Here is an 11,825-nt window from a genome sequence, read left to right on the forward strand (position 1 = left end):
TAAGGTACAAATTCTTTGGGATGTCAGGAAAGAAAGGGCTACTCTGTGGCTGTTTTGGGGAGAATGTTAGACAGTGATAGGTGTCTCAGCTGTGAGGATACGAGCAAAGCCAAGGGGCCTCAGGGAGTCACTATGGTGCTGTTGGAAGAGGAGCAGCGCCCACCTGTCCTCATAACGACTCAAGGGCAAACCAAAGTCGGAGTCTCTCACGTTCATGCTGGGGAACCAGTGAGTTATTTACTAGGTCCACTTATAAAGCTTGGGTGAGGGGTTATGGGCAGGAGACCCCAAAGTAGCGGTACTAGAAAGTCTACATCCGGGCTGGATGGGGCATTCCCATAGCCACACAGATGGAACGTCTTTTTAATCAACCTCCTCTGTGCACCTGCACCTCCTACCCATTCCTGCAGACTGCTAGCAATAGGGTAGAATTGCATACAAATGACCGCAAAAGGTAGCAGGAATCTCAGGTGAGGGTCCAACGACCCTCTCCATCTCCTCTTCAAAGGGAAAAATGTCAACAGTCAACAATCCCAGTGATGACAGACTGAGCCATATAGGAGGAGTTTGGGGCGGTCCTATTCTCAGGTTCCTTACAGCCCCAAATCTTGCAAAGCAGTGTGGTTGAAAGCACAACAGACATGAACAGTACTCTCCCTATGTGAGTGTCTGAATTCAGCAAACTCGTTTACTGCATTCAAAAGGCTAACAGGTCCACCTGTGAGCCACAGCATCGGTTTCAAGCTGGCGTGGGGCTGGGGGGAAATCCACTGATGGCATCCTGCACACCTTGGAAGAGCTCTGGATTGTCAGGCTGGAAGCCCCTCCCCTTTCCCCGCCATCCTGTTACCCATTAGCTGTTTAGTGCCTGACAAATGACCAGGTTGGGGGTGGGGGGTCCTGCCCCCGCTTCCCCATAGACCAGTACTGAGAGGACTCTGTCTGCACCTCCAGCAACTATCTTCTTCCTCAGCAGCTTCTGTAACAGGTCAAACTCCAGGACAATGTTCTCCTTGGAGTAGCTACCTGCTGTGGTCCCTCCTGTGGCCAGTGAGAGAGTTCCTATCCAGGGAGGGTGGCCGGATGCTCCATCCGACAGACTAGGCAGAGTTGGGAGAGAGGAGCATTGTCAGTGACCAGGACTTGATGACCACAGTAATGAGACCGGCATCGAGCTTCTGTGTGCCAGGAGCGCTGCTGGGCCATAGTCTTCTGCAGCATTTCCTAGGAGCCCCACGGCTGCCCCAGACTGAAGGTACAACTCTCTGTTCCCATTTCTTGGAGAATAAGCTGAGTCTGCAGGACTGTTTGCCTTGTACTCATGAGGGCCTGAGTTCAAATTCTCAGAAGGCTCATGAAGAGCCAAGTGTGATGGCACCTGCTTGCAATGCCAGCACTGCAGAGGTGGAGACAGGCAATGCTGGAGAAGGATCTGACAAAGACACTTGGCATTGACCTCTGGTTACACACACACACACACACACACACGTACGTACGTATATGTATATATATACACACATACACACAAACACATACATACACATATATACCACACATACAAACATATACATACACATATACATCACACACACACATGTACATAAACACATACACACATACCACACACACTACACCATACACACACATACATCACATATACCATATGTGCACCACACACAAACACACACATAAGTGCATCATGCATACACACACCACAAACACCACACATACCATACACAAACACACCCCATATGTATCATACACACACATACAGCAACATGGCACACACACATACTACATACCACACACATACACACATAAACCACACATACATATACACATACCACACAAAACCACATACATATATACACACACACAAAGGCTGGAAGAGATCAGATACCCTGGTCAAGGTCACCCACAGCTAGTAAGTGGCAGAGCCAGGCCTGAAGCTATGACTGTTACTTGAAAGCCCCTTGCTTCTGCCCAGGCATGGCAGCTGGCTTGTCTTGCTTCTGCCAGGACATGTCAGATGACTTCTGTCCCCCATACTCTCCCTTGGTCAGCTTCTTTGTAGCTTGTAGCATTTGGGACTCACAGGATAAGAACCTCCTTACACTTAAAGGTCCCACAGCATGGACATCACTGGGCAGGCTGTTGCCAAGCTGCTGGTGTTGACTTCGCCTGGAACTGAAGCCCACTTCTAGTCCACCACAGCCCGTGCTAGGAGCTAACACCACCTCAGTTCCTCAAGGACATGAGAACTTCCCTTAGGAATTCTCATTCTCAGGCTGGACAGACAGCTTAGCAGTTACGAAGCTTGCTGTCAACCCTAAGGACCTGAGTCCGAATCTCAGCTCACGTAACAAGCCTGGACACGATGCCTGTTAACTCCCGCTTCTAGGGATCTGCCATCTTCTCCTGGCCTCCGCGTGTGCCCCCACCTCATGTACATACAATTACGCACATACACAAATAAATAAAACAAATCTTTTCTTTAAAAAAGAACTTCTCATTTCAGCGTGTATGAGAACATTTATGCATGCATATTGTCCCCTATAGAACAATTTAAAGCTAGGTGTGAACATTTGGGGAATCAAAATGTCTTGGTATTTGTCATCTCACTTGAACTTCAAAATAAGCCCGTCTCCACTGTATTGTACCATTTTATGAACAGAGAAACCAAAGCCACAGTGAGGTTTTGTGATTTGCCCAGGGCACACGGTAAGCAAGGTCTGGACTACTTGCAAAGCCACCTATCACCACTTGTTGCCTTAGGGAATAGATTAACAATGCCTGGCACCACCCAGCTCTGTCCCAAGCCCACTCCCTCACCAGGGATCCATAGCTTAGGAAGATGGGGAAAATTTGCCAGTTACTCCAACAGAAGGCTCATGCGGGCACCCCCATGTGCAAAGTCTATCCAGAAAAGCTCCCCAAAGGGACTGGCTGAGAGCTGAGGCCTTAGAAATCAGGTTTAGCTTCCGAGTCTCCAGAAAACATGGAGGACATGGGAACTGTGTCAATAATAATGCCATGTCATATGCTACCTCCACTGTGTCCATGCCCACATGCTGGTGACTTTCTAGACCCGCCGACCCCCAAAGATGCCAGTGACCTCTCCTGACCCCAGAGAAGACCTACCTGACCTTCATGGCTCTACCCAAGTTCACCTTCTTTGGAAACTGTCATGGTCCCCTTACCTTTGTCTGAACAGAACGTCCCCAGTGACACTTCTGTCTACCCTGCACCACCTGTACATCCCTTACCACAGTATACGGTGGCTATAAGTTCTCATAAGAGAGTTGCACATGCTGGCTAAAAAACAGGTTGGGTCATGGTGGGGGGCTCTGTCAGTAAATGTGTGCTGCATCACTATGGGGAGTTGAGTTCAGATGCCCAGCACCCACATAAACAGTCAGACACTGTAGCATCACCTATAGTCTCAGCCCTGGAAAGGAGAAAGCAGGACGATCCTGGAGCTTGCTGGCTGGCCAGCCTCGCTGAAACAGTGAGTTCCCGGTTCATGTAGAGACGCTGCCTCAAACAATATGGTGGAGGGTGGTTGAGGAAGACACGTGTCAACCTCTGGCTTCCACATATATAAGCATACAAGTCTACACTCACAAAAGCACAGCCCCACACAAATGTGTACATGTGACACATACACAAAGGAAGAGAAAAAGAGAGGGAGCGGGGGGAGGAAGGAGAAAGACAGGCAGACTTGCTTTGTAGTCAGCAGGTCGCTCACGCCAACATTACTCTTGTGTGACTCAGATACGCTGCCTGGGTCGTCTCAGTTCAAAATCACTCTGGCTATAAGCACTGGGGTCAGGATTTAAATGGAACTATTTACTCCTCATATACAGTAGGTCCCTGTCCCACCTAAGCACTCAGTAAACACCAATGCCATGGTTATCCTAGTCACTCATTGTCTTCTGTCTACCACAGTGGCTTTGTGATACCCGTTAGCTCGAGGCCTGCCACCTAGCAGGTGTCCCATAACAGATATAGCCATTGAGTCAACTGCTTTCATTTACTGATGGACAAGGGAAAAGACAGCCCCACAGTCCTACAAGACGTGGGAGGCAGAACAGCCTAGAGATCTGGCCTTCCTATGTGGAATTCTCAACTGGGCCCCTAGAACACTCTGAGGGCACCAAGCAAAGTGTTTCCACAGACGGATGACATGTCTCTCGAATCTGATGACAAGGCCCCGGGGCTGCCTCCCAGCCCTCAGGGTCTGTTCTTGCCGAACAATGAGACCTAAATATCAGCAAGCTAGCTACCAATGATGGATGGAAGGAAAACTCTAAAACTTCATGGAGGGCCTATTGGGAGGCAGCTGGCTCCCTTTCCTCAGGAGGATGAGACATTCGATGTCTCAGATGGGTTTTGTATCTTTGAGGTAGGAGCTATTGGTGGTGTGTGTTTTGGCGCGGGGGGGGGGGGAGGGGGGCACAGGTCTCACCGGATGAAAACGAGTGAGGACCGAAAACCTAGGATTTCTGGTTTTTTTCTTGAAAAGCCAAGCTTCTGACTTTAACCAGAGCCTCTTTAAAATGGTTCTTTCCCATTCCCAAGAGAGATTACACTTGAGCAGGAGAGGTTTGCCACGGACATGCTGGATGTCAGTATGTTGTGAAAATCTGGGTGTGGGTGTGTGCTGCCCATGTGTGTACAAGGGCACACATGGAAATGCATGTGCGTTGACCCGATGATAACCTGCAGTGACATCCCTCAGATTCTGTTTACCTCGTTTTTGCAGAAAGGGTCACCCATTGGCCTAGAGATCACCAAATAGGTTAGGCTGGCTGGCCGGCAGGCCCTAAGAATTTACCATTTACCTGTCTCTACCTTCCAGAGCTGGGGTTACAAGTGCATACCAGGCACTTGGCTTATTAGAAATATTCATTTTTAGTTATGTGGATGTATGTACATATGTGTATGCCTGTCTTGTGTGTGTGTGTGTGTATGAATGTTTGTGTGTGTGTGTATGAATGTTTGTGTGTGTGTGTGTATGAATGGTATGTGTGTGCGTGTATGAATGTTTGTGTGTGTGTGTATGAATGGTGTGTGTGTGTGTATGTGTATGAATGGTGTGTGTGTGTGTATGAATGTTTGTGTGTGTGTGTATGAATGGTGTGTGTATGAATGTTTGTATGTGTGTGTATGAATGGTGTGTGTGTGTGTGTATGTGTATGAATGTTGTGTGTGTATGAATGTTGTGTGTGTGTGTATGAATGGTGTGTGTGTGTGTATGAATGTTGTGTGTGTGTGTATGTGTATGAATGTTGTGTGTGTGTGTATGAATGTTGTGTGTGTGTGTGTATGTGTATGAATGTTGTGTGTGTGTATGTGTATGAATGTTGTGTGTGTGTATGAATGTTGTGTGTGTGTGTGTGTGTGTGTGTGTATGTGTATGAATGTTGTGTGTGTGTGTGTGTGTGTGTGTGTGTGTACGCACATGCACTCTGCCCATCCTCAGAGGCCAGGGAACAAAGCCAAGTTCTCTAAAGCTGGGGTTATAGGTGGTTGTGAGCCACCTATGTGGGTGCTGGGAACCGAACTCACGTTCTCTGGGGAGAGGTGCAAGCCCCCTTGACTGCTGAGTCATCTCTCCAACCCCTCGGCTCTCTCTCTTTTTAAAAAAAATGTTGGATCTGTGAATCAAAATTAGTCCTCCCAGACTGAGCCATTCCCCCAGCCCTCAATTTTAACACAGCAATTTAAGATTCACAGGTGATATCGATCGAGCCCTTAGCCTGCACACACGTGTGGTAGACTTAGAGTGGGGATTCACAGGCACTGACCCACTCTGGCTGTAGATGGTTGCATGGCAGCTGCACTGCACAGACAAGAAAATATCTGTGATGGGATCCAACATGACCACATCCCGGAAATTGATGGAGCAGGTGTCTGCGCCCAGCTAAAGGGCTGGAGTCATCCGCCAAGGTCATTAGCATGCAGGATCCTCGAGAGACTGAGAGGCACAAAGAGGGAGTTCTCATTTCCACAGTGGCTCAGGAGACCACTGAGTGACCCAACATGTGGGCCACGCTGTCCCCTGGATGTGTAAGAGGCAGCCCGGCCAGCCCCTTAGGAGCAGGCTGCACAGTTAATAGCTGTTTGATGGACACCCACCACTATATTACAAATGGTTGGGAGCAAAATAAATGCAAATGAGCCTGCGAGGGCAGAGAACCGGCCTTCCCCTGTGTACCCTGCCGCACTGAAATGTCCCGGTTCTGTCCTTAGCTTCATATTTCATGCAGAAGGCAACCCCGAGATCGTGCCTCCAAGAAACCCTAGGGAGGGCAGTCAGGATGACAAATGGACCCTCCAGCCCCCCTGTATCTCAGAAATGCCAAGCGCCGAGGGTGAGAGCTGAACTACCTGAGCGAGCCAGGGCCACCAGCTCCAGAGGTTGATTTGTGGACAGAGGGACTCTGCCCTCACCCCTATTTACATGGCTCGGAGCACAGAAACTCTGGGAAGATTTAATGTTTTAATTTGGGTATCTGGCTTGCCCTTTCCTTTTATTTATTTATTTATTTATTTTCATTTTCAAATCACCAATTTTGTGAACCGAATTGAGCCATGCACCCTAGGCTGGGGGTGGGGGTGGGGTGGGGTGGGGTACGGTGTAGTGGGGTTCCCTCCCTCTACTTTCCTGCTTCCCAGTTCAGGCTCGTGGTGATACAGAAAAGATGTGTCTGGGGCTGAGGAGATGGCTCGGTGCTTAGGAGGGTTTGCCTCAGAGAGCATTGAGGGCCCGAGTTCAAGTCCCCAGCTGTCGTGTGCAAAGCTGGCCAAGGCTGCACGTACCTCTGATCTCAGCACTGGGGGCAGACACAACACTGAACAACTGAACATAGCAGGTGCTTGGTGCAGGGAGGGACCCTGTCTCAAGACAATAAGGAGGAGAATGCTAGAGGAAGACATTTTATATCCTGTTACACTCGTGTGCATGCACTTCACACACACACACACACACACACACACACACACACACACACACAAGCATCTATGCTGTTATTTGACTTTTTCAGAGCCAGCAGAAAGGACCTCTGTATCTACACAGATATCACTTGGAGAAGCATAGGGCCTCAGGGATGGCTGATCCCAGCACTCTGTGGGTCAGCTGGCTCATTTGACCCTGTTAGCCTCAGTTTCTTCAACTGTGAAGTCACATGCCTGTGTCACTTCTCTGACACAGACACAACCCACCTGAGTGGTTTGTACCGGGACTATCACACTGTCTACATGTATCTCTAGCCAAGTTCCAAGGCCTGTGGCGTCTCTGGCTAAGCCAGGGAAGGCTATATTCTCCCAGTGAAACAACCTGAATTCTCTAAAATAGCTGTGGAAGTGGAGCTGACTGGGCGGTGATAGCACTCACACTGAGAAGGGAATCACAGTGGACAAAACTTCAGAGGGGTCAGTCTTTACCCACGACACTCATGTTGGGTGACTCAGTGTCCCATCTCCTGTGATGTTTGACACTGAGAGCCAACTTCACGGGTGCTAGAGTCACCTAGGAGACGTGCCACGAGGCACACCTGTGAGGGGCTACCTGGGTCAGCCTCCATGTGTCTCTGTGTGGGGGATATTTTTATATTGAGTTAATCGAGATAGGAAGACACACCTTAATCGTGGGCAGTACCATCCTATGGCCTGGGATTCTGGACCCACTGCCTCATGCTCTTCCCACCATGATGAACTGTGCCCCCAAACCGTGAGCCCGATTAAACCCTTCCTCTATATACTCATTTCTGTCAGTTATTCTGTTCACAGCGAAGTAACCAGTGCCCCTCCCCCACAGCAGTCTGGAAAGTCTCTAAGGGTCAAAGGAAGTCGGGGCGACACATCCCATCCCTTGGTCAGACTGTCAGTATCACAAGCCACTGTGGAGGTGAGATAGCCCCCTTTGCTCTTCTTTAGGCTGAAGGTGTCAGACTCAGGGTTAAGAATCCAGGTCTTGAGTTCCACTTTGTGTCCTCCCTTCTTTGGCTTTCCTTCACCTGTCTTTGGGTGCCTCAACTGCCCAGGTATCGCTTGTGTTCAGTACAGCACCTGCCAATCAGACTGCGTCCTCCAATATTAATTGCATGAAAAAACAAAGAGATAGTTGTAGCCTCTTCCCTCAGTGCCCCAAGGATGCCAAACACTTGGGGACAATCCTGAATGACATTTACAGGGGACATGTCGAGCACTGGGCTCTGGGCTTGGCACATCACAGTGCTCTAATTTAGTTTTACAGCAGCATGAAAAGGCCAGGGCTCCCTCTGAGGAAACGGAGGTTTCTGTTGGTAAAGCCATGGGCCTGTCTCCTCCCACTAAGAAACACGAAGAGCTGGGCCAGGTAAGGGACAGAGATCCATGTCCCGTGTCTGAAATGCTGAACTCTTCTGTGATAGCACTTCTTAGTTGGAAGACATGATTACCACAGACTCAGCAGAGACCCTTCCTAGGAGCTGTCCTTTCCCAACATCACCCCAGACTAAACCCAAATAATGAGGCTGACTATTATTGTTGTTGCTGTTTGAGTGGACGGCGCGTGGGCATGCATGTGCATGCGTGTGCATGCAGCATATTCAGGACAGGCTATTATTCCTCAGGCACCCCCACCCTGTTTATTTGAGATAGGCTCTGTCATTGGGATCTAGGCTTTCCACTGAGGCACGGCTGGCTGGCCATCAAGGGGTCTTCTTGTCCGTCTCTACCTCACCAGTGCTGGGATTTGGTGCATACTCCACTATGCCCAGCTTGTCATGTGGGCGCTGGAGATCACCCCAAGGCTCCATTCTTGCACAGCAAGTCTTTACCAACTGCCATTCCCAGTCCCCCTAAACTTTTTGTTTTCTTTGATGACCAGCTTGTACGTGACAGAAAATAGGGAGTCCTCCTAAGCAAGTTGTGTTAGATTCCACACGAATTGGCACTTTCTCCCTCTGAACACCTAAATCCGTTGCAGGAACTGCTTTGCCGACATGCCTCGCAGACAGTCCTCCTGGCTAAGCCTGGCCCTGGCATGACTACACCCTACCTGAGCACTCCCCTCCAACAAGGTGTGTCTGTGGAGTGGCAGTCTCTTGCCTGGGCTGTTCCCTCCCAAGCGCTGGGGAACCCAGCAGCAAAAAGACCAAACACAAAGGAAGAAAAATGAAAGCCATTTAAGAGGCTCTTCCAGGTGATCTTAATTGCAGGTGATAAACCATTGTTTAAAGGAAGGTTTATTGTAAGAAAGCCCGGACCTGCTTCTGGTGTCTATGGAAGAATGGAGAAACGGTTTTGTAAATGCCATTCCTCTCATAAATCGGAGTGTGCTGTGGAGATTAAGGCCATTATATAGCGTGGGCATAAACGAGAGAATGTGGTGATGGATGGCATGCTTGAGGGGACTGAGGGCAGAGCTGGAGACAGGGCAGGATGATGCCAGCTAGGGATGGCAATTGGCCAATCAAATCACATTGCCGGAAATCTAGTCTGGGGCGCCAGTTCTGTTATTCTGATGGTAACTGGTGTTTTCCTGTCTACACACCAACAGGGCACTCTGCAGAAAAATTTGCAGGCCTTCTCTTAAAGCCATGAGCTCAAATCCCAGAGGAATCAGATCATGCCATGGTGAGGCAGAGGCAGAGGCAGGCTCAAGAGACAAGAATCATTTTAACATCGAGAAGAGATGCAGAATTCTAGGATGGCAGCCCCCAACATCCAGGGCACATGGCAGACTCGTGACTGTGACCCCATGTTGCTGGATAGTACTGTCATACATGGAGCTGTGCGTGTGTCCAATTGCATCTGCTGCGGCATTGTAAGATCCAAAGGCCACGGGGATTGTGGGTGGCCAGAGAGAGCAACAGGAAGTCCAAACCCTTGTATTTCCAATGTACAGCTTGGGGAGAGAAAAGGTCATTTTGTGGTTTCCTTCTCTGTGTGCATTTCATGGATGTCTATGCTCACGTGTGTGTGTGTGTGTGTGTATGTTTGTGTGTGTGTGTGTCTATGTCTGTGTTCGTGTGTGTCTATGTCTGTGTTCACATTCACGTGGGTGTGTTGAAGATGAGAGTGTTCACATGAGTTCAGGTACTCAAGTATGCTTGGGTGTACATGCACACACATGCACATACTTGCTCCTGGAGGCAGTTTTGAACCTCAGGTGTCATTTCTTAGGAGTGGTTCATCTTGACTTTTGAGACAAAGTCTTTTCATTGGCCCAGAGCTTGCTAAACATCTCAGCGGTCTGTCCACTCAGCCACTGGGCTCCGCAGCCTAATTCTGTCTCTCCTAGAACTGCAATTACAAGAATACAGCACCATTCTGGGACTTGAACCTAGTTCCTTATGAGCACACAGCAAGCACTTTACTAACGGAGCCATTTCCCCAGCCCCTGTGATTTCTCAAATACACACTGATGCAGAAACAGCAAAGATGGTGGTAGCAATGTCATCCCAGGATATAAACACGGAACAAATGCCTGGCTAATGTTTAAACTCCTGGAAAGTGGCCCCTGGCTAATACTGCCAGCGTGAGCTTGCTCAGCAGGGAAGGGTCACTTTCTGGAAATAGTCTGTAACACATGATCTGTCTCCTCTGAGATCAGCCCTGCCCGCCTCTGAGGGTTGAGCTTCTCAGAACCTCAGCCTTCTGTTGGTTCACATCAAAGACTGCTGGCTGGTTTGCTACCTGAACCACCAATGGGCTCCTTCCAGAAGCTCCAGCTTGATCATGGGCTGGGTCCAGGCGCATTAGGAAGCAGGGAGAGCCAATAGGCTACCAGGGGATGTAGGGATCCTTCTACAAGTAAGGCTCTTACGTCTCATAGAAGCATCATGCCAAGGCCTATGTTTTGGAGCAAAGATAAGTAACCTTCTCTTTGAAAGACAGAAGTGAACTGGAGAGGTAAAGTATTTCCTTTAAAAGGAGATGGCTTGGAGTTCAACAACGGGTGCACCATTGATAACAGACTTCCACCCAATGAGTCCCAGTCCATGAGGCATTGCTGACTGCCATTCCATTCAACCAGGAGCTCCCAAGTCAAGAGTTCTTTCATCCCCCACAGGGGACATCTGGTAACATCTGAAGACTTTAGGGCTGTCATTCTTGAGGAAGGCATCTGGGACCTTGATAACAGAGACTCTGGGGGACCTGGAACATTTCCTTGGAGGGACAGTGACAAGAAAGAAGAGTAGATTTGGTAACTTAGCTGCTTCTATTCCCACAACACATAGGGAATATAAACTTGCGCACACTGAGACCTCAGAGCTCCACATTGGGGGTCCCCACACCCCAAATCCCTGGGTGGTGGTGATGTGTGATGCAGAAGACCGTGTCCTTTGGGAAATTCATCACCACATGGAAACCACTGGAATTAGCAGACATCCCCCCCCCCCCAGTGACTTGACCTGGTTATCAATCTCTAGCCCCTGACCAGAGGCTGTGGGCGAGCCAGAGCACAGGTCAAAGATTATAGAAAAGATGTAGGAAGGATGTCCATGCCATGGCCTCTCACTGGACATTGAGGACAGGGCACCATCTTGAGAGATGCTGTGGCCATCTTGCTGCCTAGCTTTAACTGCCAACGTCAGACCACCTAGAATCATCTGTGAGGAGAGTCTCAATGAAGGGTGGTCTATGCTGAGCTGGCCTGTGGTCCTGTCAGTGGAAGACCCTCTCGAGTTAATTGATTCAGGAAGACCCACCCCACTGTGGGTGGCACCATTATGAACTGTATCAATGGAGAAGTCAAGTAAAGTACAAGCAAGCAACAAGCACACACATATTCCTTTCTCTTGGCCTTCGACTGGGAGCATGGGCTGACCACC

Source organism: Mus musculus, chromosome 4 (assembly GCF_000001635.26).
Source record: "Mus musculus strain C57BL/6J chromosome 4, GRCm38.p6 C57BL/6J".
Lineage (NCBI taxonomy): Eukaryota > Metazoa > Chordata > Mammalia > Rodentia > Muridae > Mus > Mus musculus.